Raw genomic sequence first — 27544 nt, 5'->3', positions numbered from 1 at the left:
TGGGCCTTTGAAGAAGTTCAGTCCAAAAGGATTTTTTCAAGAAAAGAGAAAGAAAAGTCATGAATTGACTCCCAGTGAGATGATTTGCCTAAAGCACACCCCACACCCTTTTATTTTTTTGGAACTAGCCTTCTTTCCATTCACATATTTACTGAAGGAAGCTCCACATTAACTAAATGTGACCATAACCCCCCAACCTCAGAGGTGGGAGCCCAATCAAAGATTTCCTCTCATCCATGCCATACTCTCTTGCCTAGAGCTGATTAGTCTAGAGATAGATATTGCACTTAAACATGGTAATTATTTTTCCTTCCCCACAAGAATTTTCAAAAAAGTTTATCAATTCAGTACTTCTTTGGTGGCTAATAAGGTAAGACAAAATTTAGATGTTGGGAAGTGGACTTGGTCCAGTGGTTAGGGCGTCCGTCTACCACATGGTTCCAACCCCGGACCTCCTTGACCCGTGTGGAGCTGGCCCATGTGCAGTGCTGATGCACACAAGGAGTGCTGTGCCATGCAAGGCTATCCCTGGGTAGGGGAGCCCCACGGGCAAGGAGCACCCAGCAAGGAGAGCCACCCAGTGCGAGAAAGTTCAACCAGCCCAGGAATGGCGCTGCACACATGGAGAGCTGACACAACAAGATGACACAACAAAAAGAAACACAGATTCCCATGCCGCTGACAACAACAGAAGTGGACAAAGAAGAACACGCAGCAAATAGACACAGAGAAAAACAACTGGGGGTGGGTTGGAGAGAAATAAAATTTAAAAATTAAAAAAATTTTGGATGTTGTTGGTAGCCATATATATTGGGAAAAAAGTTAATATCGTTCAAACCTAAAAGTGAAATTATCATGCAGGAAGCTTTGTTAATCAGCACACCAATGCCTTACTGGTCAGTACTTTTCATATTTCAGGAGGAGTGATGAGAACTAAAACAGTGGGCATTTTGGGACTGTTTTATAACACATAAGAACAGAAAGGGTGCATTCTGGAGAGTATTGTGTTCCTCCCTGGGAAGGCTGGAAACTTTCTCTAGGACTGGTGCGTAAACCTTGGAATGCACTGTCCAGGGAGTGTTTTATTCCTTCCTGAGGAGGCTGGCCACTTCCTTGGGAACTGACACACTACTTACAAGTTGGTATCTACAGTATCGATTTCATTGACTATGAGCACAATAAAAGGGGCAGTTCCTGATCAGGCCAGTTGAAGTCCCAGCCTGGGAGAGGGGGCTCTACACAGGAGTTTTTAATCAAGATTCTGATATTGGCTGCTGATTCAGGGTTTCCCAGCCATGAGTTAGATGTTGGTGAGGTTTTTTTTTGTTTTTGTTTTTTTGTTTTTTTTTGCAAGTTGGAAAATAGTTTAATGATCACTCACCAAAATCCACAGAAGAATCATAAATGTTTACAAGGACAAACTGTTCCACTACTGCTACCATCACTCTGCCCTTTATGGTAGAGTATCAATCCTAAGTCAAAAGTTTCTGGTCATTTAATCTGCTTAAAACCAGACATAAAAGACAAACTAAGTCATAGCAACTTCTGGCTTCAATGTGAAACCATTTCAAAGCTCTCTTTGAAAACAGCTCCCTGTCCAGAGGATGCTCAAGGCCCAGGCACTTTCTTCTTCCAGCTAGCCAAAAAACAGCTAAATGTCTCACTGTGCCCTAAGAGGCCCCAATATTTAGTCAAGGCAAGTATGAAACAGGCAGCATACCTTCCTCTAAGTGTGAAGAATGTCAGAGTTTGGAAGAAGACGTTAAAACCCTTAAATCCTTGGTGGACTGAGATACTAAAGCACCAGTGCAGAAAGTCTCATGAGATAGGAAAGCTGGAACCAGTACTTCTTCCTTCAGTAATATTCTTTTCTAGTCTTTGGCCTAGAAGAAGATGATTTTTTTGTGCTTTGAGTTGGTGATCTGCCCCTTGGACTTTACCCTCCGAACGGCCTCCCTCATGTGCTTGGGTTTTGTGGAGGCATGTCTCCCCACTTCTCACACACGCCCAGTGCTTCTTCTACCACCTCCCCGACAAAGACCTTGGAAATACCAGACATAGCAATAACAACATTCTGAGACACAGAGGTGCCGGTGATGGACTGGATCAACCTTTTAATGGCTGCCTTAGGGAAAGCTGACCGACGGTACATTTCATAACGGTTCAGCTGCTCCTCAGAAAAAGAAGAAACCAGGATTTGCATCTTCTGAATCTCATCTTCATCAACTTTCTGCTTCTTCTCTTTCTTTTCTTTGGTATCAATTTTCAGTTTTTTGGCTGCAGGAGTAAGTAATGATGAGTCTTCCCTTTCAACTGGTGTTAAGTCTGAGGTATCCTGACTATTGAGCTCGCTGTCCTCTGTCCCGACTTCTTTCAAGTCCCCATCTCCGTTCCCGTCAGTTTCCTCCCGGATTACTTCTGTTTCGGTAGACCCCGAGCTCAAGGGAACCGCTGGCATCTCATCTGACTCCCCTGTCTCTTCACTTTTGTGCATGGGCGACTCGCGGGCATTTTCCATTACTAAGAGGAAATCAAGCTGCTATCAGATGCCAGAGCTGGGGACCCGCTCAGCACGGCAGCCCACCTGTTGGTGAGTTTTTATGTAAGACTGTTCTATTTTTCTGTTATTTTGTGACTCTGATCAATATTGATTTAATCTTTTCACTGATTGTTATTCTTGTTTCTCAGTCTGTCAGGATAGGTTTATTAAACTAGATATGCATATATATATTTATTTTGCATCTAATCGGGACTCTGGTCAGAGGTGGGCCAGGTATGTTGGTGCGTTCCTCGGTTTGGTGAGCTTATATGCATAGTATATATATCACAAAGGATTATGATACAGCAGTTGGACCCCTGTTTGTAGGCAATCCTTGGCCTATTTTATATTCTCCCAATTATTAACAGAAGTTTAATAAAATAAATAAATATATGTCTGTGTATTGCTTTCTTATGCTTGACTTAATTGAGTTGTTATATCAATCTCTCTCTCTCTCTCTCTCTCTCTCTCTCTCTATATATATATATATATACACACACACACATATATAGCAAAGCATTAGCAAAGTATTTTATCTAGCAGAACACCATGATTACTGGATATTGGAGAGAGTGGATCTTTAATGAAAGGAAATGATTCCAAGATGCATAGAGAAGCACAAACAATCTGGTAGTCTTGGTTCAGGGGTCCCAAATGCTTCACAGCACCCTGCCTTTCCTGTGGACTGGCTCAACAATTAGGTGACTGGCAACCAAGAATCTTCCAATGGTCTTTGGAGACAGAGAGCCAAACCTGCTTTTATCCCTACATGGCCATTAGAATTCCTGAGTTTCAGTTCCACCATCTGTCAAACTGAGTCAATATGTCCTTGTTAGATTGTTATCAGGACTAAAAATGGAGCAAATGTGAGTAGAGTGTCTTGTGCAGCACTTTTCCCCACCAGCTGCTAATCCAAGGTGTGTTCTCTTTCTCTGACATCAGAATAACAACAGCTGCCTCTTAACTGGGCTTCTCCCTCCAGGTCTTCTCTTTCTCACGTATTCTTCATTCCAGTCAGATTGGTCTTCCTAAGCAGTTTGAAGCAGATCGGTCACTGGCTTATTATCATAAGTGGCATTTCTCTATATTTCAAATAAAAGAAAAACTCCTTAGTCTGGAATTTCAGACTTCACAATTTCCCTTTCCAGCCTTCTCAACAGCTCTCCTCGACATCATACTCTATGTTCCAACTGAACCCGTTTATTGGGTATTATGTGAACATACGCCATTCTTCATGCCATATTTTACATTTTCTTAATTGAAAACGCCCTCCCCTTCCCTTGTCTCCCTGTCAAAAAATTTGCCAACTTTTAAAAACCAACAACCAGTAAAATAACTTGACAAGCTACCTAGTACCTGCTATATGTCAACCTTCCCTGCACTGCATGGCCCTCAGTGTGTTTTTCGTTGTATACATAATTACATCTGTACATGTCTTCATCATCTTACTAGTGTGGAAGCACCTTAAGAGTAAACTTTAGGACATATAGTGTAGTGTTCAATATTAGTGGCTTCGGAGTCAGCCACTCCAAGTTTCAAATCCTAGTTTTATTAGATCCTGAGTGATCTTGGAAAAATTTTCTTAATTTCTCATTCTCACATTCTTCAACTGTATAATAGGACAATAACTTCTATTTTATAGGCTTTTCATGAGGGATAAATTAGATAGAGTATGCTAGTAGAATATCTTTATATGAAATGTTCTTTGTTGAAAGAATGAATTAATATTTCAAAAGAATTTTTAATTATTGAGTCATATGCATGATGAGCATATTATTAGAGCACAGCAGCTGCTGGGCCCAGGACTTGAAGGATATTGCATACCTAGCATTCATTCATTCATTCATTCATTCATTCATTCATTCCTTTACTCAGGCATTCTTTCAATGGCCATCTGTTTATGGGACCATGAACCAGGTAGGCACTATGTTAAAAGCTATTCAAAACTGCATTCTAAAAAATCTAAAACTCTGCCATTGTCTACCATAGCCTGAAGACTACAACTCAGAGACTGATTCTCCTGCAATGTGGACCATCTCCCCAGGTCAGGAGGGAATGATTAGACAGAATTTTAAAATGTCATAAAATGTACTATTTATCAGCAGGCATAGAGTGATTGCTTTATGTACAGTATCTCAGTTAATTATCACAACAGATCTTTATTTTACAACTCAGAAATGTCTTTATTTTACAGCTGAGGAAACAGAGGGCTGGAGTTTCAATAACTATTCCAACATCATTGAGTTAACCAGGAAGTTGGTGATGGGGTTGTCTGGCCTTAGTGGCTGGTTCCTTCCTTTCTGCTGTGTACCCTTTGATTTTGTGTCACGTGTTCACAGAGTCAAAAAAATCAGAGATCTAAAGATGCCACATCTTCATTCTATAGGATGAGAAATGTAAATCCCAGAGAAGTCACCTGAGTTGTCCAAGGTCACTAGTTAACCTGTAAAACTCCAAAACCATGCAGTCACTCCATATCAAATAATTACAATGGCATGTGATATCTGCAGAATAGTTTAGATCTCTGGATCAGCTTGCACTTTCTCTAATTATTACAAGTCTCATCTACTGACCTCAGTTAACTAGCCTTCAGACTCTGACCATCCAGACTGACGCATCAGCCATTATCAGCAGTCTTCCTGCTCCTAGGAAGATGAGAAGGAGCTTCCACTTGAAAAAAATGCAAGAGCCTGTTGATTTCCCTCAGCCTGGAAGGTGTCGGACCTGCATGGTCTCTGGAAAGGAAGTTCCAGATCCACCTGCCCTGGACAGAGCTTGAAATGGCTTGGTTTGTCTGAAGTAGAGTTTAACTTTCTCTTCCAAACTTTTCCTAAGAGGGCACTCCACTGGACTGGGATGAATTACTCATTTGAAGTCCTAAGACTCCTACTGGCTTCGATGGTAGTTTGGTTTGAAATGTTAAATATAAGCAATAGAAACTCAGTGCAACCAGAAGAGCAAGACTTTCAGTGGTTTAAAAGGACACTGGAAGTTGTTTCTGGTCGTGATCCCTGGTAGTTCAAGAGCACCAGGCCAGGCCATCAGAGCACTGGGCCACTTAACTGGGTAATGAGAGGGAGCTACTTTACCAGTAGGAATCAATCGTTTGATCGCTGCTCTCTTCCCTTCTGCTGGAACCTGAGGGTTGCAGCACAGAAACTAGCTCTTCCTGTGTGGAGAGGGAGTGCTTAAATAGAAAATGCCCTATAATTGCAGCATTACGGGCAAATCTCTCATTTAGAGTGTGGCGTGAGAGTGAAAGACACCTAGCAAAGTGTCCCACATGGTTCCCTAGACTAGGATGCTCATGAACAGTGATTTCGACCAAAGTTAGAGAGCTCTGTGAGCACTTGCCCACAGAGTTGTTATCGACCAAAGGAAACTTAGCCATCCAGCTGCAAAAAGTTGTCCTATGTGCTTGCTTTTATTTTCCTTTTTAGGTACTTCCAGAGGTTTTTCAGGAAATGAAAGAGAGCAATGTTCTTGTTCAGAGTTGAACAGCTGCTGAAACCTTTGGGCAGCGATCATGAAACCCATTGCAAAAGGCTTTTAAAACTGGATTCAACTAAATATGTTAAGAAGAAATAATTTTGCAGATGCCCATAGACCCTAGAGCAATTCTATACTTTCAGGCATTCGTTTATTTAAAACATTTAGCCATTGCGTCCATAGTGTAGAGTTCTGAGTAGAGGTTCTGGAGCTGGACTGCCTGTGTTTGACTCTCCGCTCTGCCACGGTGACCCTGGGCATGTTGCTTTGCCCTGCACAGTGGGACTCAGTTGCTTGTTGGTTAAATGGAAGAGTAGAAGCTCTGTAAACTGCACAGGGCTGCTGTGAGGATTATGTTTGTGAATAGACACTCCAGGTAATTAGGGGATTAGCATGGTAAGTGGTCAATGAATACTAGCTCTAACCACTATTCAAATGTTGGTGATGGAGATAGAGGTAATAACACACAGTCCCTGACTTCCAGAAGCTCGCTTTGTATAATATGTATTTTGTATGTAATCTGTGTATTACACAAAGCAGAGACAGGAGGGTAATCTACAAAACAGAGAAAACAGACATTATTTCTTTGCATTCAAGCATTATTTCAGGCATTCCAAAAATCTAAATCTGTGGTTTTGAACTCCAATTAGAATTATTCTGAAATGCTTCTTTTTTGGGTCCATTCTCAGTTCTGCACATGCACCCTTTGATACTGGCCAACGTATTTTCATCTCTGGTCTGCTTCCCATCTCTGGGGTCCTTTCCAACTCTAACATTCTAGGATTCTAGTGTAACTCGTCATGTGCATGTGTAGATGTGCTTCGTATATTTCTAAACTTTATAAGTCATATTTAATGTTTTTGCCTGATCTTTTGCTCATGATTCCTGTTCAAAGCTTCACTAACCTGTATTTGAGCAACTATATGCTTACGTTTTCAATCTCAATGAAAACCTACAGTTTGTTTCCTGACTTCTATGAAAAACAAATGCCCTTTGAAAATGATTGCTTTTTTCTTTACACAAAACCTAACAAAGCAATTATAAGACTGTTTTGGTGAAAAATAGGTATAGAACAGGAAATCTCAAGTTTGATTTTTGCTGCATTCTTATATTAAGTACTGTCTAAAGAAATGTAGTTTCTACTTATATGAGCAAAATAATGCGTTCTCCTGAGATGTGTAGTGGCATGGTCTTATGTACCCCAGGGGAACATGTTCTTAATCCTAATGCATTTCTGTGGGTGTGAGCCCATTGTAAGGGGAATGTTTTGATGAAGTTACTTCAGTTAAGGTGTGGCCCAACTGAATCGGGATGGGTCTCCTTATTGGAGGCCTTCTAGAGATGGCCACAGAAAGAGGAACCTACAGGGAGAAGCAATGGACATCAATGGCACCCAGAAGAGAAAGGAGAAGATGCCACAATGTGCACTGCCATGTGACAGAAAAACCAAGGACCAAGGATCTCTGGCAGCCAGCCCCAGAGCACTACCATCTTGGGGAGAAAGCATTACCTTATGGATGCCTTAACTTTGGACATCTTCTAGCCTCAAAACTGAGCCAATCAATTTCTGTAATTGCATGGCATTTGTTTTAACAGTCAGGGGTGGAAGAAAATAGATTTATTCCTGAATTTCATATCTCCACTAACTATTTCCACTCATGATTCCCTAGGATGAAAATGTAAATTGAAGCAACCAGTAAGATTGTTTTGAAGGCAAAATTAAATGATATGACTAAATTATTGCAGATGTGGGGAATTTCTATAACTCTATTGGAATTTAAAATTTGTTACTTGGGATTTTCATCTAGACATTTGCTTCTACCTTGTTTTTTTTTTCCCCCTTACTTTTTTTATCCCTTTTTAAAACATGCTAAAAAGAGTAATGTGCTTGGAATGTCATTTCTTTCCTAAGAGGCTATCAAGTCTTCTTTTGTATTATTCAAGCAGCTCAAGAAATTCACCTTCTCCACAAAATGGTTCTTAATTGAGTTAAATTCAATGACTATTATTGAGCACTTGCTATTCTCCAGGCAGCATGCTGGGACACTGAGGATACAAAGAAATATAATGTATGTTATAGTCCATCCATGCTGGGGAAAAAATAAGAAAGAACACTCAGAGTTCATTGGCCTATTCTTCTTGTTTCAGAGTGCTATATCTAAAATGTCTCATCATTGTCCAAAGCTTCACAACTTTTAGTTAGCTCATTAGCATCTTTTAAGGATTAGACCCCAAATATACCAAGAAATTATATATATCCACTATTATTAAGAGTGAAATATTCTGATGTGTAAAAAATGAATAGCAAAATAATAACCATTTTTTAAGTCCCCGATAGGCAGTATAGACTGAAAACATGGCAAGATTTCAGAGAAGGGAGTTATCAATGAGGGCAAAGCTATTAAGGCCAAATTCTAGCTGGGATGTGACAGAAATGAAGAAACAGGAAAGTCTTGGGACAAGAACTTTAATAAAGGGGAAGGGGCAGTGAAGGTGTCACGTGTGAGATACCAGGAGAGCAATGGATGTTCTGGTTTGATGCAGGCTAGAAGCTCATTGACAGGAACCTCGGTGGCAAGGATGAGAGGTCTGAATTCTTTGTGGTGGGAAAACCTCAATGGACTATTGAGCAAAGGAATGAAAAGATGATCTAGTGCTTTCAGAACAATAATCTCTTTACAGCAATAACAGCAAATTCAACTACATCTACCTAGTAAATATTCATTAATGATACACTAATTCAGTCAATGTAAATATTGTACTTCCTTAAAATGTATTTGTGAATAAAGGGGACAGGCTAAATGAAAGAAATGGACTTTGGGGACTGCCAGGTCTCAGGGAAATAAATAAATCTTTAAAAAAAAAAAAAAGAAATCAATGAGGAGAAAACAAACAAAGCAGAGTCCACACTGTAGAAATAGAGCTTGGGTGAAATACCAGAAGGAAAGAGAGTCCTTGCAAAGAAATGAGGAAAACACCCAACAGTTGAGAAAAGGGAGGCAACTTTGTTAACAATAATTTCTTTTTTTTAAAATTTTTGTTTGTTTGTATCAGAAGCCAAGAGCTGTGTATTACCCAGACCCCAAAAGAAGAAGACTTGGTTTCTGGGCCTGGAGAGTGGAAGAAAGTGGACTAAGAGCAAAGACACAGGAACAAAAATAGGAGTAATAGAGAACACATGGAAACATCTTAACTACACATAGGCAATATCCCCGGCTTTCCTTGCACTACACTGTGAAGTTGCACACTTGCATGGATATGAATGGACAGAAGTATCCTAGGCAGACAAGCAGGCAGCAAATATTTTTTGAGTAATGACTATTCAAGCATCTTACGTAGTGCTTAGTATAATGAATTAAGAGGCATGCATATGGGATTAGAGAAGGCTTAAATCCAATGACCGGTGTCCTGATGAGAGATTTGGAGATGGACACAGAGAAGAAAGCCCAGTGAAGACAGGCAGAAATCTGAGTGCTGCAACTACAAGCCAGGAAACGCCAGTTTTCCACCAATTGCTGGAAACTGGAAGAGGCCATCACAACTTCCAACTTAAATCCTAATTCAAAGAACTTCCTATTCCCCGAATCCCTTCGTCTTGGTGAGCTGTTGACCACCGCCACGGGTTCTCCTTGCCTAAGACTCTCCCCCGCCAGAATGAACAGAACAAACCAGGCCAGGATCCCGTCGCTCCTACAGACAAGCAGAGAAGAAGGGAGGCAGAGCACCCCAAACGTGGGGCTGTTCCTGAGAGACCAGGCAGGCTGCGCACTTGCAAGCAGGCCCAGGCAGAAACAGGCAACCCACCCGCTGCCTCCGCCTTCCCGTGATCAGCAGCTCCAGAACAGGTCACCCCATTTTCACTGATTTTTAAAACGGGGCCTTTAGCTTCAGGCCTTCCAGGGTCCCTTCTGAGGAAGGAAGATCTGTCGCAGTCGCCTCCCTGCCCTCCCTCAGACCCTGCCATTCCACATTCACCCCTGCATCCAAGGTCGCCAGCCTGAGACTATCTGTGGCCCTGTCCATGGTGCTGACAGTTTCCTTGCGGAAGCAGCGCTGTCCATGGTGCTGACAGTTTCCTCGCGGAAGCAGCGCTGTCCATGGTACTGACAGTTTCCTCTCTGAAACGGCTCTTCGCCCTTGCTCCTGGGCCCTGCCCTACTCGCGATTTCCTCCGGCGCGCTGGCTGCTCCCCTAAAGCCTTCAAGGAAGAATGGCCCGTGGACACCTCGGCTTTAGACATCTAGCTTCCAGAGCTCTGAGACAATGAGTCCTGTTGTTTTAAGCCACCCAGCTTGTGGTACTTTGTTATCGCAACCCTAGCAATCCAATACAAGCGAGTCTGCTCTAGTAGAGCTAACAGTTTAATGGGGGTGTGGAGTAGATAAACACATAAGCGATAGAAACAATATATCCGATATTTTTTGGTATTGATGAATGCTCTGAATAAATGAAGAACAGAATCACGGAGGCGGCTTGCACTGCTTTGCTCGCTTGTCCTGGGACAGCATGTCTGAGGAGCCAGGGGAGCTGAGGTCAGAACAGAAGGACAGTGTTCAAAGGAGCCTCTGAAAAGCCAGGAGAAGGGCTTGGGGCATTTGGGAATCAGAAAGAAGGTCGGTTTAAATCGAGTGTGGTGAGGAAGGTGGGTGAAGGGGGCATCATAGAAGAGGTCTGGGGCCAGGAGCTGCAGCGTGGAAGAGTCTGGACTCTGTAGTGATGCCAATGGGAGGCCACGGGAATGTCTGAACAGCACATTTAAGCTCCAGAAAAAGAGTATTCTGGCTGCATTGAGGAAGAAGGGTTCAGGAGGACACAGGGAGCACACGTGCAGAGCTATTGTGGTGGTGCTGGTGGGAAGTGACGGCGCTCGGCTTCGTGCTGGGAGGGCGTGCGCCCCTTCTTTGTGGGGCCTCCCTGTGGCGGTGCCCGCGGGTGTTTGGCTCCTGAGTGGGAGCAGGAGGGGGTGGGAGGAGCGCAGATGAAACTTGAGGTAGGCGCGGTCGAGCGCGCATGGAGGTCCCCGCGGGGCGATGAGCGCAGGAGGCAGAGGCTCTCCGGAGGCCTGGGCCTCCCCACATGGCCCAGGCAGAAGAGCCACAAAGGACCCAGATATCCATCCTTTGGGAACCTACCCTTCCCACTGTATGCAGCTTTGGAGCTCCCTCTCCCCTCTTGAGCTAAGGGTTTCCTTGGATACAGGTTGAATGAAAAATACCTCTTTCTGGAATGCATGAGGATGCAATGCTATTGGATGTGTTTCATTCTGACTGTGCCAGACAGAGAAGTCCGGTGGCTCCTGTGCTTCTACAGCCCTATTTCCTGATCTCCCTGAAGTTTTCCTTAAATTTCATATGCTTCTCCATATTCCACTAATATGTTATCTTTTTGTTTAAATTTTGTCCGAATCTTTGTTCTTTGTTTTTTCAACCAGAGATACATAAATGATTCCAAAATATATTAACAATAAATTATAACAATAAAATAGTCCCTGGAGAACATGATTTTGAGAGTGCATAAATTGTCCCAGACAGCTAATGTATCTAACCAGCTCCAAACATTGGTTGTAGCTACATTTTCCATCCTTGTATGCACCTACTTCTTCAGATATCACTGATTTAGGCATGCAAATGAGGAATGAGGAGAATTGCATTGATTTATAATTTTTTCTCTGGCCCTTATAAGCTCGTGTAGGGTCACCGGCCCTTGGCAAGCTACCTCCCTCATCATTCCAGGTGATTTCAACTGTTGGCTCATGTGCTTTGACAACCTCAGGGAGAACTGCACCGTGCTCCACTGGGGTGCTAAGTCCTCACAATTTCAAAGCTGACAGTTGGCACCTAAGTTCCTAGAACTATCCTGGCATCCATGCTGTACAAAAGACACTACACACCTCTTGGAATGAAGACACCCTACTTGTAACGCTTGTGTGCAGAGGCTCAAAAAGTTGACATGAACTGGACTCTGTTGGTTTCTGCCCGTGATGCAGCTATTTATTCTCAAGTTGAAATAGGCCAGGAGAGGGAGGGTGGGCGAGATGTATGTGGAGGGCAGGTCATTTATGAATCTGGGAAGGAGAGGGGCATGTGGACTTTGAAAAGTATACTCAAAATTATATATTATTTCCTTAAAGGACGCCATAGAGAGTATATTAGTCGCCAAAGGGGTGCTAATGCAAAATACCAGAAATTGGTTGGCTTTTATAAAGGATATTTATTTGGGGTAGGAGCTTACAGATACCAGGCCATAAAGCATAACTTACTTCCCTCACCAAAGTCTGTTTTCACACATTGGAGCAAGATGGCTGCCGATGTCTGCAAGGGTTCAGGCTTCCTGGTTTCCTCCCTTCCAGGGTTTTGCTTCTCTCTGGGTTCAGGGTTCCTCTCTTCCTGGGGCTTGCTTCTCTTTACTCTGTGTGCTTACTTCCTGGAGCTCGAGTTTAAAGCTTCAGCTTCAAACTCCAACATCAAAACTCCAACATCAAAAACCCTTCCAACTCTGTCCTTTGCCATGCTCCTCGGTGAGTGGGGACTCAATCCCTAATGACATGATCCAAACAAAGCCCTAATCATAACTTAATCATTCCCAGGTACGGACCAGATTACAAACATAATCCAATATCTATTTTTGGAATTCATAACCATATTAAACTGCTACAGAAAGTAAAGCTGGGAAAAAGTTTGATTGTTGATTACAGAGAAGATATAGGGATTTCCAGCTGGCGATATAATCTTAGTTGAGAAGGTGCTTAGACTCTCCTGTAGGAACATGATCTGGGTTTATTGAAAAAGGTGCCACTGCATCGCTCTAACCTTATTTCCACCAAACTCAAACATACCTGAAGGAAGTGCCAGCATACAGATGACATGGCGTGCCATCCCTTGCCCCTTCCTCCTAATTCAATCCTTTCTTCTTCAAAAAAATATTAAATATATACATCTGTACACACACACACACACATATATATATACAAATATACATATTTTTATATAAATGGCAAAAGGAGGTCAGGCTCACAAATTTGGAAAATTGCCAAACTCTAAGAATAAAAGAAAATAATTTTTTACATTTGTTTTGTATTCCAGAAGTACTTGCACACAATTTAAATAGTCAAGCCATACATAAACATTTATAAACAACAAACAAGTCTCTATGTCTACCCCAAATAATAGCCACTCTTAAAATCTTTTGTGTATTGTTCTAGTTTCTTTATGCAAATACAAGTAAAATTTTGTATTTTCATCCCTTTTCTAATACAAAAGTGAACACACGGCACACAATGTTCAGTTTTTTACTAATAATCTATCTTGAAGGACTTTTGATATCAGGACATATTCTTTTTATGGCTGCAAAGTATTAAATAGAAAAACTGTTTAGTCAATCCCCTATGTTTTAATATTTGTCATCATTTATGATTCTAAATCTTGTACAAATATGCAACTATAACTGAAAGATAAATTATTTTACCAATGAGTACTGAACCAACTGTATATTCATAAGGAATTTTGATATGATTGTCTCTCATTAATGTATCATTTCTACAACAAAATTATATGAGAGGGTTGTTTCCCCACATTTTTGCCAAGTTGGATTGTCAAATTTTTGTGCTTTTGCCAGTCTATAATATTAAAAATTTATATCTCATTGTAATTTTTTTAAAGATTTATTTTTTGTTTATTTCTCTCCCCTTCCTCCACTTCAGTTGTCTGCTCTCTGTGTCCATTTGCTGTGCATTCTTGTCATTGGCACTGGGAATCTGTGTCTCTTTTTGTTGCGTCATCTTGCTGCATCAGCTCTCCATGTGTGCGGTGCCACTCCTAGGCAGGCTGCATTTTTTTCACACAGGGCAGCTCTCCTTGCAGGGCACTCTCCTTGCATATGGGGCTCCCCTATGCAGGGGACACTCCTGCATGTCAGGGCACTCCTTGCATGCATCAGCACTGCGCATAGGCCAGTTCACCACACAGGTCAGGAGGCCCTGGGTTTGAACCCTGGACCTCCTATGTGGTAGGTGGATACTCTTATCATTTGAGCCAAATCTGCTTCCCTCATTGTAATTTTTAATTTGTATTTATTTATTATGAATGAGGCTGAGTCTCTCAACATAATCGTAATATTTGTTTTTCCCTTTCTGTGATCTATCTATTCAGACTCTTTGGTCATTTTTGTATTGGATGGTTGAGCTTTTCCTTTTTTGATTTCTCGGAGTTCTACATATAGTAAGAATATTAGTCTTTTGTGCTATAAACTGTAAATAATATTTTCCAATTTGTCCTTTCCCTTTTGACGTGGCTTATGGGTTTGTTTTAAGTACATGGAAGTTTCTGTTTGTTATGTTGCTTTTTCTTTTTTTAAAATTAGAGAAGTTGTATGTTCACAGAAAAATTACCAGAAAATACATAGTTCCCATATACCCACCCCCATTATTAACAATTTTCAAAAGTGTGGCATCTTTGTTACAACTGATGTGAGAACATTACTATAATTATACTATTTACTCTAGTCCATAGTTTGCATTAGGGTTCACTGTGCCGTGCTGTCTATAGCTGCTTTTTAAAATTTTTATTCTGGTTATATATATATATATACACACACCACCTATATTAGTCAGCCAAAGGGGTGCTAATGCAAAATACCAAAAATTGGTTGGTTTTTTGGGTAGGAGTTTACAGATACCAGGCCAAAAAGGATAAGTTACTTCCCTCACCAAAGTATTTTCACATGTTAGAGCAAGATGGTTGCTGAGTCTGTGAGGGTTCAGGCTTCCTGGGTTCCTCTAGGCTCAGCTCCTGTTTTCTCCACAGGTCAGCTATAGACTATCAGACAAATGGCTCTGTCTCTCTCTCCTTGGGGCTCCAGCTTCAACATCAAATTCCAACATCAAAACTCCAACATTAAAAGCCCTCAACTCTGTCCTTTGCCATGCCTTTTATCTGCAAGTCCCCACCCACTAAGGGGCGGGTACTCAATGGCCTACTGACACAAGAGTAACCTCTGAATCCAATACAATCTCATATGTCCAGAGGAAAAGACCAGTTTACAAACATAATCTAATATTTCTTTTTGGAATTCATCAATAACATCAAACTGCTACACCACTTAAATTTTCCCCTTTTACACACATTCAGATATCTAATTAAGTGGTGTTAATTATATTCACAATTTTATGCTACCATTAGCACCATGCATTACCAAAACTTTTCTACTACCCCAAACATTCTATACCAATTGAGTATTATCTCCCTATTCCCTATCCCAACCCCAACCCCTGGTAACCTGCATTCTAGTTTCTGTCTCTATGAATTTGCTTATTCTAATTATTTCATATTGGTGACATTATGAAATATTTGTCCTTTTGTGTCTGGCTTATTTCACTCAACAGGATATCATCAAGGATCATCCATGTAGTCACATATATTAGAATGCCATTCCTTTCACGCCTGATTATTAGTTCATTTTATTTATCCATTCATCTGTCGATGAACACTGGTTTGCTTCCATCTTTTGGCAACTGTGAATAAGGCCACTATGGACATTTGTATGAAAATATCTCTTTGAGTCCCTGTTTCAATTCGTTTTGGTATTACTTAGCAGTGGGATCGCTGGGTTAAGTAATTCTCTACTTAGCTTTCTGAGGAACTGAGAAACTTCACCATTTTGCACTCCCACCAACAATGAATGAGTATTTCTATTTCTCCACATCATCTATAATATTTATTATATTCTGTTTTATAAATAGTAGCCAGTCTAGTGATGTAAAATGGTATTTTATTGTGATTTTGATTTGCCTTTCCCTAATGGCTAATAACATTGAGCATCTTTTCATGTGCTTTTTGGCCATTTGTATATATTCTTTGGAAAAATGTTTATTTGTGTCTTTTGCCAATTTTTTTTTTCCTTTCTGATGTTGAGTTGCAGGATGATTTATAAATTCTCGATATTTAACCCTTAACAGGTATGTGGTTTCCAAAAATATTCTACCATTCTATAGGTTATTTTTTTTTTAACTTTACGATGACATCCTCTCATGCACAAGTTTTTAATTTTGTTGAAGTCCCATTTACCTATTTTTCTTTTATTGCACATACTTTTGGTGTAAAGTCTAGGAAACTATTGCCTGGCACAAGGCCCTGAAGTTTTCTTCTAGGAGTTTGAAAGTCCTAGTTCTTATATTTAAGCATCTGCTCCATTAAGAGTTAATTTTTTTAATATGGTTTGAGGTAGGGTCACCCTTCATTCTTCTGCATATAGAGAGATGTATATCCTTTCCTAATTGTGTGGACTTGGCATCCTTGTCGAAAATCAATTAGTCATAGATGTGGGAGTCTATTTCTGAACTCTCAATTTTATTCCATTGGTCTATAAGTCTAACCTGTACCAGTGCCATGCTATTTTGACCACTGTAGATTTGTAATAAGTTTTATATTTGGGAAGTGTGATTCTTCCAACTTCTTTCTTCTATTTTAAGATGGTTTTGGCTATTCAGGGCTCCTTACACTTCCATATGAATTTTATGATTGGCTTTTCCATTTCTGCAAAGAAGGCTGCTGGAATTTTAATTGAGATTGTGTTGACTCTGTAAACCACTTTGGGTAGAATTAAGTATGTCATCTTAACTATATTCGGTCTTCCAATCCATGAACACAGAATATCCTTCCCTTCATTTAGACATTCTTTGATTTCCTTTACCAGTGTTTTGCATTTTCCCATGTATAAATCCTTTACATCTTTGGTTACATTTACTCCCTTAATATTTGATTCATTTAGTTGCTATTGAAAATGGGATTTCTTCCTTAATTTCCTCTTTAGATTGTTCATTATTAGTACATAGGAAAAATACTGATTTTTGCATACTGTTCTTGCACCCAGCCACTTGGCTGAATTCGTTTATTGGCTTTAGTAGTTTTGTCATATATTTGTTAGGGTCTTCTATGAATAGATCATATTGTCTCCAAATAGGGAAAGTTTTACTTATTCTTTTCCAATTTGGATGATTTTTATTTCTTTTTCTTGTCTAATTGCCCTCGTGAGAACCTCCATTAGAATGTTGAATAATGTTGGTGACAGTGGAAATTCTTTTCTTGTTCCTGATCTTACAGAGGAAGCTTCAATCTTTCTCCAGCAAGTAAGATGTTAGTTGTGGTTTTTTCATGTTTCATCACGTTGAGGAATTTTCCTTCTATTCCTAGTTTTCTAAGTGATTTTATCAAGAAGGGTGTTGTACTTTTTCAAATGCCTTTTCTACATCAGTTGAAATGATTGTGTCATTTTCTTCATTCATTTTATTAATGTGGTGCATTAAATTAATTGATTTTCTTATGTTGCACCATCCTTGTGTGCCTTGGATAAATTCATGGTACATAATTAATTTAATGGGCTATTAAATTTGATTTGCAACTATTTAGTTGAGGAATTTTGCATCCATATTCATAAGGGATATTGGTCTCTAATTTTCTCATAACATCTTTTTCTGGTTTTGGTATTAGGGTGATGCTGACTTCATAGCATGTCTTAGGAAGTATTCCCTCTTCTTCAATATTTGGGGAGTTTGATCAGGATTGGTGTTAAACATTCTTGGAATGTGTGACTAAATTCATAAGTGAAGCAATTAGATGCTAAGGTTTTCTTTGTTGGGAGGTTTTTGATTACTGATTCAATCTCTTTGTTACTGGGCTGTTGAAATATTCTCTCTTCTTAGGTTAGTGTAGGTTTTGGGTATTTCTAGGAATTCGTTCATTACATATTGGTTATTTAATTTTTGGCATACAGTTTTTCATAGTATCCTGTTATAATCCTTTTTTTTTTCCTGTGGGGTTGATAGTAACCTCACCCCTTTCATTTCTGATTTTAGTGATTTGAGTGTTCTTTCTTTCTTTTTCAGTCTAGCTAAGGACAGTTTCTTAATATTATTGATCTTTTCAAAGAACCAACATTTAGTTTTTTTATTCTATTTCTTTTAATTTTCTATTTCATTTTTCTCCACTCTAATCTTTGCTGTTTCCTTCATTCTGCTTTCTTTGGGTTTACTTCGCTTTTCTTTTTTCCTGGCTTGTCCAGTTGTGAGGTTAGGTCTTTGATTTTAGATCTTTCTTCTTTTGTAATATATGTATTTAAAGCTATAAATTTCCCTCTTAGCACTTACTTCCTGTGCTACATCCCATTCTTTTCTGTGTGTTGTGTTTTCATTTTTATTCACCTCATGATATTTCCTAATTTTCCTTATCATTTCTTCTTTGACCCATTGGTTGTTAGGAGTACAGTGTTTAATTTTCACCTATTTGTGAATTTCCCAGTTCTCCCTCTGTAATTGATTCCTGGCTTCATTCCATTGTGGTAGGAGAAAATACGTTGTATTATTTCAATATTTTTTAATTTATTGATATTTATTTTGTGACCGAACGCATTCTCTATCCTTGAGAATGATTCATGTGCACTAGAGAAGAATGTGTGTTCTGCTGCTGTTAGGTGAAGTATTCTATATTTGTCTGTTAGGTCTAGTTGGTTTATAGTATTATTCAAGTCTTCTATTTCCTTATTGATCTTCTGTCTAGATGTTCTATCCATTACTGAAAGTGGTATATTGAAATATCCCACTATTAATGAAGAACTGTCTATTTCTCCCTTTAAATCTGTCAGTATTTGCTTTATCTATTTTGGTTCTCTGCCATTAAGTGCATATATATTTATAACTATTAGGTCTTCTTGTTGAATTGATTCCTTTATCAGTATATGGTGACCCTCTTTGTCCCTCCTAACTGTTTCTGATTTAAAGTCTATTTTATATGATGTTAGTATAGCTATTCCAGCTCTCTTGCATGGTTGCATACCTAAAATACAATACCATAGTACTGGCATTTATATTTACTCATATGACTAACTTTACCAGAGGTCTTTATTTCTATCTGTCACTTCACCCACTATCTAACATCCTTTCCTTTCAGTCTGAAGATCTCCTTTTAGATCTGCCTTTAGAGTAGGTCTAGTGATGACAAACTCAAGAGCTTTTGTTTTCTGGGAATGTCTTAGTCTTTCCTTCAGTTTTGAAAGTCAGTTGGCAAACTCTCAATTTTTCCATGGTTTTGCTTTAATAATCCTCTGCCACTTTTGCCTGAGTGGGGTTGGAACAATGTCCACTCTCATAGCCATCCCCTAGTATCTGACCAAAATCAGTGATTGACAATAAGTCCAAACCCCCCAACTGAATTTTGGACAACTAGGTCTTTATATCCTACATTGGCACTAGTAAGCTGCACCAGGAGCAGAGCTGCAGACCTTCTTGCTGCCTGCCAGGAGGCTGGGGGCTGGGAGATGGTAGCCACTGCAAAAGGTAAAATTCGCTGGTGCTTACTGCAATTTATCAGCCTCTTCTTCCAACTCTTCCTTAGATGCTGCATAGTATCCCAGTAGATTGTGGAGTTTTCAATATAGTTGATTTAGATAGTGCTTGCAAGTTCAATAGTTGTTTTGGTGGGGAAACTGATTTCTGGAGCTTTCTACTCTGTCATTTTCCCAGATTCTTGTGTCTTTCTTTTTGTCGTTATTATTTTTTTCAGGTCCATTGCTTCTGTCCCCCGATTCTGAAATTTCATGGTGATGGGTATTTGTGTGTATCTATATTCATTTACTATGAGGGCATTTGGAGAGCCCTTTTTATCAGAAAATGGATGTCCTTCAAGTTTAAGAAATTTACTTGTATTACATGTTTAAAATCTTCATTTCTTCTGTTCCCCCCATGTGTTCCTGGAAACCTTCCTCTTCAAATTTGAACATCTGCTGTGTGGGCAACAGAGGAGTTGTTTAACTTTGTGGGTTCACAGGAGTCCACATGCTTCTTTGATGGACAATCTGTCCCCTGTTTTCAGTCCCTGCCATACCCCTGCATTCTGTGGTACCTGGCATCTTTGATTCTGGAGCCTTTTCTGCATCGTGTAGGGTAAATCGCCTTGCTGTCCATCAGTATGTCCCTGTGTAGACTTTAAGGTTTGCTCTTCCTATACCCCATTATGTCACTTACTATTCCTTCCTCAATAACTTTCTCTCTTCACGTTTTGTGAACTGGGGCTACAGATGTCTCCAAGGTTCATAGAGTATAGAGTTTTTGCTTCAGTTTCTTGTTCTCTTCATTTTTCCTGAGTGAGTTTCAAGAGGAGAAGGGAGAAGAAAGGAGCCTCACTCTTACTACCTTAGACGCCCTTTAGGAAATGGAAATGACACTTAAACAAAGATCCATTCATCAAAAAAAAAAGAAACCCTATGTTCATTTTCTGCCTGTCTTGTTTAAGATATTCTACTCTCTGAGAAAATTTTATCAACTCTGGAACAATTTCCTTTTGTGAGAAATTGGTTTTAACCTTAGCTGTTAATATCCAAAGCTCTTAAGAAAGCCAGCATTAAAAATGTAGCAGTACATTTTAGTCAAAACCTAATTTCCTTAAAGGAAAGTTGTCTTAATCATGTTCCGTTCTTTTACAACTGGACATGGAAACATGGCCAATGCTCCCAAACAGGAATGCTATAATTGCTGCACAATAGCAGGGAGCTGGAAAATTAAACTGCATGTATAATATGGAAGTTTACCTCCTGTTGCCCCTGAAGGAGAACATTTTGAAAAAGAAAACAGATACTTCTCAATGAGTTTAGAAATTTTGATGATAATTTTCCTTTTGGATACAAGTTACTTTATTCTCAAGGAAATTATATCTACCTTGTAATAAATCTCATGCATAGTAATTTATATGAGTGTATAATATGTTTCATGGATAGGATATAAAAATTAAAACTAAGCTCCATAAACCATAAAATTAGCAGCAATAATCACGAATATGTGGCCTCATTGTTACTTCTTATACAAACTGCCTTCCGTTGTAAAATTAACACTGCACATCTGAAATTGGCTTTTGTCCAGGTGTACTTCCAGTTCTATTAATAAAGAGAATTCTATCAGCCCTATTTGGAAGTGTTTTGAAGAGACACTTATACAGTTGGATAGATAATTTTACATCAACTCCAAAGCACCACTAATGAAAAATTAGCTTTGTTTAAGGTCCATGCACTGAGACTGAATTATTCATTGGTATGAAGCATAAGTAAGTAGTCCATTAAGATGTTTGATTCAGGTAAATTCAGAACCTAGTGCATATGTTAACCAACTCACCCTTCCCTAGTAGATGCTATATTACTTAACAAACGTTAAGGTTTATTCACCCCTTAACAGTGATGAGCTGTACATGCATAATTTCCATTGGCATTTACAGGAGTTGACCAAGATAATCTCCCACATTGGCAGATGAGTAACAAACTGTAAAACATGCCAGACTCTCACTCCCACATGCCAGCCTTAAGCTGCCATACTCTTCCTAGCTCTCCTGCCTATTTTTAGTTAAGAGTTCTTGTGACTGAGGAGATGGGTATGAGGGGTAAACATAAGGAAGTTTAAAAGAAAACTCATAAAGAATGAGTTTTCAAAGCAACCTTTCCAAGTTTAAAGACATAGGGTTTAAAACAACTGTGCGTTATTTTTGTGGAATTTGACCATGACATGGCCCATACATCCACTTTGGGGAAAGGCACGATGGTCAGGACTGAGGAAAGACACTTTCTTTTTGAGTTAGAGGATTGATGACCGTCTCTAACTGCATGTGTGCTGAAGCTCTGAATCAGTCTATTTGGGGCTGGATTCGAACAGAAATGGAAAATCAAGGAAATGAGTATAGTCATCAAAGCCAATGAGTTCGTTTAAGAGTGAATGGACAGTGTCTTGATCCAATGACCCAGATCACATGGGAAAGAGGTCAGATCACTTTCCCTAATTCTTTATTTCTGCTGCAAAGACAGCAGGTTACAGCCATGAACTAAATGGTATTAAATGGAAAGTTTCAGTTCTAATTTTAGGTGCTTTCTGGCAATCCTTGTAACAATGTTAATAATCATATTTTAGGGATTGAATCTGATTAGATTTTATAGGGGATAAGTGTTTTTCTACCTAATATAACTTCTTGCTCCTAACAATGACAACGTTTCCTGAATATAAAGCAGACAGGTAGGTAATAAGAAAAGTAGAACTTCCCTAGAAACAGTCTGATAAGAATACAGAAAGGCAGCAGCAGCCAGTAATTGTCCTAGTGGTCAAGACCTTATCAAAACTTGTAACAGTAAGCAACGGAAGGTTTAAAAATAACATTTATGGTCAGAGCAAGTGCTGTCAGCTCTGTGAGAAGGGCAGCTAAATCTTTAGAGATGTCTGGTTCTGAGAAGGACAGTGCTTGGGGGAAAGTTAGGGGAGAGAGGGAGCTTCAATTCTCCAATAGAGCATTTTCAGCCACTTCAAGTAACATTAATTACTGTGAAGGACTGCACACCAACCACCTAACATAATCCAGGATAGATACTCACGTTGTGCAAATAGAGTACATAGCATAGTGTTCCACCAGTCTTCAAAATGGTCTTGAGACGGTTCACTCCAGCCCTAACCAGCCGAAACTTTCTAAACCAAATCCATTTCATAACAACGTTGTCAACCTTCAATCACAGTCTTTACTTACAAAGATCAGAATTTTTCAATCTATAGGAGTAATTTTCAATCTATAGTGTGATTTAGCCTCCGGAAAATAGAAATGGCTATTAACTTTCCCATGTAAAAAAAACACTTTAGGCAGATTGTTAATGAAGTTATCAAAATGTAATGGTTTTTTTTTTTCAGGACACATACATCTCATTTTTTTTCCAAATTGCTCTAACGTTTTATTCTGTTAAATATCTTTCTAGTTTTCTGTATTCACAAAACTTCTCAAATTTTCCTAAATCCTGCCCATGCCAGCTTTTACTAGGTAATAACAAATGGTGATAGAATACCAAGAAATTTAAAATAATATGGCCCTAATCATCTGCCTGGAATAGATATTTCAAAATATACAAATAAATATCAATCTCTAATAAACAAGAATACTTCCAAAGGGAAAAGTGATTGTTGTTTAATCATGTAGTATTTGAATACCATGTTAGATTAAGCAGAGACATTCTAGTAGTTGCATGTCTAAATATCTCTAATGATATATTAATGTTATATACATTTACATATCAGAATATGTTTTTGAAATATTTTCTAATATTTTGGCATATTTAATCTTCAAGCATTACTATCTCAAAGTTTATCAGTAAGGAAAAAAGGCCTCAGAGGTAAAAAAGATTTTCTAAAGAGTACAAAGTGAGTCAGTGGAAAGAATGGGGGTAAGATTTAATTTCTCAAAAGTACCTGCTCTAAACGTGAATGTCATTCTCTCATATTAATACAAAAATTGTGTGTTCATGAAGTACATATTTAATTCACTTGTAAAGATAATTTAATTCATTTTTAACTACATATCCCATTGGATTTATACCTGTGAAGAAGGCATTACTTTCATTTTATAATTATACAAACTGAGATCCAGGGAAGTTGAATGCTTTGCCAGGATCCTGTAATTGAGCATGCAGCATACCATGCTGCATTGGTCAGCCAAAAGAGTGCCGATGCAAAATACCAGAAATTGGTTGGTTTTTATAAAGGGTATTTATTTGGGGTAGGAGCTTACAGATACCAGGCCACGAAGCATAAGCTACTTCCCTCACCAAAGTCTATTTTGGAGCAAGATGGCTGCCGACGTCTGCGAGGGTTCAGGCTTCCTGGGTTCCTATGTTCCTGGAGCTTGCTTTACTCTGACTTCAAGGTTCCTTTCTTCCCAGGGCTTGCTTCTTCCTGGGCTCAGCATTCCTCTCTTCCAGGGCCTGGCTTCTCTTTCCTCTTTGGGCTTACTTCCTGGGCTCCAACTTAAGGCTTCAGCATCAAACTCCAACATCAGAAACCCTCGCATCAAAAGCTCCAACTCTGTTCTTCGTCATGCCTGTTATCTGTGTGTCTCCACCCACCAAGGGGTGGGGACTGGGTGGGGACTCCACGCCCTAATGATAACTCAATCATGCCCAGGTACAGATCAGATTACAAACATAATCCAATATTTCTTTTTGGAATTCATCAATTATATCAAACTGCTACACATGCTTACTGATTTTTAGCTGAAAAATAAAGAAAAAGAGTCTAGATAAATAGTTACCAAAGTTAAATTGTTAATGAAGTCAAGGAGAACCTAAGTTTGCCATATCCTTCTTCTCTGTCCTCTGCAGTAGTTTACTTTTTCCTTTGGCTTTTGTCTCACGATCTGACATTAGCTGCCACAGCTCCAAGAATTGTGACCATATTTGAAGGCAGAAAGTAGGGAAGGGGAATTTGTGAAGGAGGCTGGCAGCAGGGGCAAAGATCAGATTTTCTTTTTATTATCAGGGAGAAACTTTCTCTTGTATCTTTTTGGCCAGAATACCATCTCCAGACCACCTCCTATTACAAGGAAGGCCTGACAGTAAGTATCTTTTTTTCTCCCCAGTTCCATATTGGCAAATGGTTAAGGGAAAAGGGGATTGAAAACGGGATCTTCCTTGTGGACATCCCTAACAGGACTGTGAAAATGAGGCCCTTGGGCTTCATAAGGAATTCACATGCTGGCACCACCCCTTCTGGCTAACTGTGGGCCTAGTGCACTGAGGGACTCCCATCGAAGAAGTACCGAGGAGCAAATCTCATGTAGTCAGAGTCAGCTTGAAACTTCAAATTAGAAAATATCAGTTCAGAACATCTTTCCATTTGTGTATACCTTTATTCCCCAAATTGAACACATTTGAGAGTTATTTCTTTTCCAGTCATAGTTGGGGTAGACTATGAACCTCCATCTACCACCACGTCACACATCAGTGACCTATAATCTGTGACAAAGAGAGAAAAAGATAGATAGAAAGAGAAGCAGAGTGAGAGGGGGAGATTAGTGAGAGCTATAGCAGACTATTTATAAGAAGGAGACATTTCCAAAGTAATACACAGTGGCTATTTGCCAAAACACTTAGACCTCCTAAATTTCATTATTCAGTCAACATTTGTTTAGTGCTTTCTATGTCAGGCACTAATCCACAATGTAATCATATATAATCCCAGCATTCAGACAGCTTAGTCTTCCTCACAATGACATTTGACATTGACCCTTGCAAAGGTGTTGCTTGGGTGGACTGAGGAAGCAGAGAATGTGAAACTTCTGGTCCTCCCTTGTCAGTGGAAGCTCTCTTAAGTCTTGCAGGCACTAGCTTCCTCAAATTCAAGATGCTGGGATAACCCAACTGGAGCAATTGTCTTGCAAGACAATGTTTACACTTCTCAAGGCTCACCCCAACCACCCAATTTTCCCATTAAACCAATAATTAGAATTACATATCAGCATGCTTCAGGGTAGGAAGTTCAAAGATGAATCTGGAAAAAAATAGCTTGCACACCCAAAGGATTACAAGGCGTTCTTCATTTATATTTTTAATTTATTTTATTCATTAATATTATCATAAACCAGAAATATGTGTGGAAATGTATTCTAAGAGAATTACACCTAGAAGGACAGAATATTTGTTGATCAAATTTATTGATATGAATGTACTTTTCAGAGATTTAATATGCTGACCCATGTAGCCAGTGGCAACTATAATAATTGGTTGAGTAAAATTTGGCCTTAACAGTGAATTAAACATAATGAGGTTGAGATACCAGATATTCCCTGGCATGATATAGATGGAAAAAGAATCCAAAGGTTTAGGGAGATAGGAATGTTGCAGTGGATTTATCATTCCCAATCTCCACTCCCCTGTCCTTACCCCACACACTACTCCTGGAGGGTGAAGAGACTCCTCCCTATATTGAGAAATCTATTAGTGAGAGACTACAAACATCTCTGAAAAGCTTCATGCTGAGTCATATGAAGGTCAGGCATGATGGGGGAGTTAGGCTAAGAGTAATTTTCCTTGTGAGACTGACTGCCATGGAGCAGAAACCAAGTGACAGGTCTCATGCAAAGACAAGGTGGGTGCAGCAGGGCCAATGATATTCATAATGTTTTAACATGTAGGAATCTTTGGGGGTACTAACTGATCAGGGTGTTCTGGGAATGTAATAGATGAAGAGTAACTGAATGAGTACAGATTACTGAAAAACAATCTGAACATAAGGAAAGCAGTGAGAATGAAGGCTGCACAGCATATCGCAAAGATAACAGAATTTCAGGTCAAGAGACCAATGTTTTCATGTCTGCTCTGCTGGGGATATTATCTTGGACAAATCACTTAGCCTCTCATGTCTTAGACTACTGATTTGTAAGTTGAAAATTGAGAGTTTAACTAGGTGCTACCCATCTCTAAATTTTGTGCGTTATATGTCTATCGGCAAAATTAAAGGCTTCTGATTCCTGTGTACTTGGCTGGGTTACTGTTTCCAGTTGTTGGGCCAGACAAACACTGGCCTGGATGTTGCTGTGGAGGTGTTTTTTAGATGGGGTTAGCATTTACAGTCAGATGACTCTAATTAAAGGACAGCCTCAAAAATGTGTGTGTGCCTCTTCCCATCATTCGGAGGCCTTAAGAGCAAAGAGAGAAGAAGGAATGCTACCTCAAGACTACACCATCTATTTCTCTCTGGTTTCTAGCCTGTGGACTTCCCCTACAGAATTTGGACTTGAGACTGTATTCTTATAAGAATTGCCAGCCAGCCAGCCTGCCTACAAATCTAAGGGTGCCAGCTGGCACCCTTTCCCAATCGTGTGAGCCAGTTCCTTGAAGTAAATCTCCAAATACACACACACACATTTCCTGTTGGTTCTATTTCTCTAGACAACCCTGACAAAGACATCTTCTTAGAAGGTACCCATGCAGTGTTTTTTTTTTTTTTCATTTGTATTCTTCAAGCCAATCACTAACAATAGTTTCAATATTTTTCTATGGTCTCAATCTCAGGTGAGTATCTGTTGTGGTTTGTGGTTTGTTCTTTTTCGTAAATCTAATCATGATTCTTGGGTGACTTTTCCTGTGAGCAAATTTACTTTGGAAATAATTTAAGAGAAAAGAAAAGAAAAAAATTTAGGGTCATCATGGCCCATTCCCCTCCACAAGCCTCCTCATCAGTTCCCCTTGAAACTGTGGTGACCTGTGTTTGCTCTAAATAGAGTTTCCTTTGGGTTTCTAAATCTATGTTCCTAATACTGTAACAGTATGTTCTACTAGCGTTGCACAGGTTAGTATTATAATAATTTACAAGTTTGCCCTGCTTTCAAATGATGTATGGAGGAGTTCCTGAATGAACAGTGACTGTAATTGCTGAGGATATTGAGCTTTATCAGCCAATTACTGAGCACAGATGATTGCTTTCAAGTATTCCTCGCAGCATACTTGAAATAAAAAGCAACTGGCCCAGTTATGTCAGTGACGTTCATTGCTTCTACCCACAGGCTGGAGAAGGAAAGGAGGTAAAAGGTCTTTGCGCCAGAGAAAGAAAATTCAGCACGCACAATCTTTGCTTTCTAATTCCTATTTCCCATGACCAGTATTCTCGCTGAAACTACAGGGCTGGTATTTTCTGCTCCTTTATAATACATTCCTTTAATGACAATGTCAGGCAGAGGTCTT

The 27544-nt window shown here is 39.5% G+C and overlaps 1 pseudogene; it reads right to left on the bottom strand.

The window, feature by feature from the left end:
• Positions 1-1890: 1890 nt before the first annotated feature.
• LOC101415077 (transcription initiation factor TFIID subunit 11 pseudogene) lies at positions 1891-2564 on the bottom strand (annotated as a pseudogene).
• Positions 2565-27544: the final 24980 nt, after the last annotated feature.

This window comes from Dasypus novemcinctus, chromosome 16 (assembly GCF_030445035.2).
Source record: "Dasypus novemcinctus isolate mDasNov1 chromosome 16, mDasNov1.1.hap2, whole genome shotgun sequence".
Taxonomy (NCBI): Eukaryota; Metazoa; Chordata; class Mammalia; order Cingulata; family Dasypodidae; genus Dasypus; species Dasypus novemcinctus.
Note: the sequence above shows the minus strand (reverse complement) of the source record. Positions and strands in the feature narration are given on the sequence as shown.